Raw genomic sequence first — 2,500 nt, 5'->3', positions numbered from 1 at the left:
ATCTTATGTCTCAATAGAAATTAGTGAAATGTTGCAAAATGCATTGAACACGGACACAGGACTCTGACTTCTCACCACTATGAAGAACAAGGATTTGACTAAAACCAGTGACTAAAATCAAGTGAATCACAGAATGGAATCCTGCCTGTCTTCTGTTTGCCTGGTCCAGGATCTGGAATGAACTGGATTCTGCTGCGTCCCTCTGCCTCAGAGACGCTTCAGTCCCAGAACTCCTGTTTGGTGAATATCTCTCTCTCTATATATATATATATGTACATATATATATATATATATATCTGTACTGATAAAAGAGGAGGTGCTGTAGCAATATATATTCGTCAATATATTTCATGACATCCAAACCGTCTTCAGTGTTCAGTCCCTGATCATCTTGAGTCTCATCGCTCTGCTGAACTCTTTTATTCCACTAGAAATCAGACTAGTCGCCCAATCAGAATAAAGCTGGCTCATATAACCTCCTCCATCACAACAAACGGGCGTTCTGAATGAAAAGTCATTCTGTCAGACGATGGTTTAACTCTTTCATGATCGGGTCGATGGATAAATGTCGTCATGGAAACTCGTTCTGATCTCTTCCTCTGGTTGGATCTAAACTGTCTCTGCTCGCCCAGCTGAGGGACGTCAGTGATGTTTACTTTGTCCTGGAGAATTTGAACGGTGCGCTTGTTACGAACCCCGGGGCGCTCAGGCTTGACGTAGGCGGTGCGGCCCGTTTTTTATATATCAAGTTCTGACAATTCAAAACAAAGTGGACCCGAAGTGGAGTCGTCCGTTCTGATGAACCGCTGCTTCATCAGGAAGAACAGCAGTGAAGCTCCGGACAAAGATCCAGCTGATAAAACCAGAACCTGTTAGACCTGGAGTCTGTCAGAGGCTTTTATTCTGATTCCAGACTGTGGAGCAGAAACTCACAGCATGAGATCCTTTATTCTGCGTCATGTAAACACCGGAGGGGAATCTTCAATCAGATGATTTCATGCTGAATGGAAACAAATGGCTCATGACTGATTCCTTGGTTGACCTCAGAAGATCAGCGGCTTCATCCCGGAGTCTGACAGCAAGATGCAATCTTGGATGTGACTTTCTCAGACTTTGCTGCATCCTGCTCCAAACCAGATTAAACCGGATATCCTCCTCCCATCAGTGACAGAGACCGACCCTCCGTCCTCTGGACGACCTTCGGTCCGGGACATCGGTCAGTGTGTGGGATCTGCCTGCTGGCGCTGCTTGAAGTTTGGTCAGTGGATCGCCAGTCGTTCATGGCAGGATCCTCCAACAGGAATCCACTCCGGACCAGAAGCCTCCTGCACCCCGTCCCCTCAGCTGCGGACACAGAGCTGAAGGTAAAAAGGGTCAAACTCCACCTGATGAAGCGTCTGACCGCTGCTCCACAAAAGGCCGTCAGGACAGAACATCAAACACGTGGAAATACTGTGGAGCAGAAAGAACTGAAACGTGGAAAAAAGAGCTTCTATAAAAGCAAGGTGGAGCGACAGTCCTGCGGTCTGAGCACCGCCCACCGCTCCTGATGGAGACGATTCAGAAACAGATTCACAATCTAGACCTGACCTCCGGCCTCCTGCCGGCTCCCGCCATCCAGACACGGAGCGGAGAGCAGAAACAGCTCCAGACCGAGTTCCTCACAGGATCCTTAAACTGGAACTCGGTTCTCCAGAGGCAACAAACCTGAATTCATCTTTTCAGCAGAGTCCCGAAGGAGAGGAGGAGAGCTGTCTCCGTTCTCCCCGGAACCAGAACCCATCCGTGGATCTGAGGCCGGTTCCACCTCGCCTCAGAGAGACCGGAGAGAGACCAGAGAGACCGGAGAGAGACCGGAGAGAGACTGGAGAGAGACCAGAGAGACCGGAGAGAGACCGGAGAGACCGGAGAGAGACCGGAGAGAGACCGGAGAGAGACCGGAGAGACCGGAGAGAGACCGGAGAGACCGGAGAGAGACCGGAGAGAGACCGGAGAGAGACCGGAGAGACCGGAGAGAGACCGGAGAGAGACCGGAGAGAGACTGGAGAGACCGGAGAGAGACCGGAGAGAGACCGGAGAGAGACCGGAGAGACCGGAGAGACCGGAGAGAGACCGGAGAGAGACCGGAGAGACTCCGCAGGTCTCCGAGCCTCCTGCTGGTCAACATGATCACCGACTCTAACAAGCTGATTTACCTGCTGTGGACACACGGCATTCTGGGAAAATAACGCTTCTCCACCACGAACTGAATGACGTCCCAACAGCCGGTTAACGGTTACGTTTCGGCAACTAAAGCGACTTGGTGAAGGTTTGGAAATCGTTTGGTCGGTTAAATGAGAAAAGCTTTCATTCAAAATTAAAATGTACTTATGGTTGAAATGTCTTTTGTAAACGCTGAGAATCGAACCGCCGTCGCCATCGAAGACAAACACATGCGCCTAACCTCCACCTGACCTCTACCCTGACCTCCACCTTGACCTCCACCTGACCCCCACCCTGA

The sequence above is a fragment of the Centroberyx gerrardi genome, chromosome 11, assembly GCF_048128805.1.
Source record: "Centroberyx gerrardi isolate f3 chromosome 11, fCenGer3.hap1.cur.20231027, whole genome shotgun sequence".
Classification (NCBI taxonomy): Eukaryota; Metazoa; Chordata; class Actinopteri; order Beryciformes; family Berycidae; genus Centroberyx; species Centroberyx gerrardi.
This window is presented reverse-complemented; position numbering follows the sequence as displayed.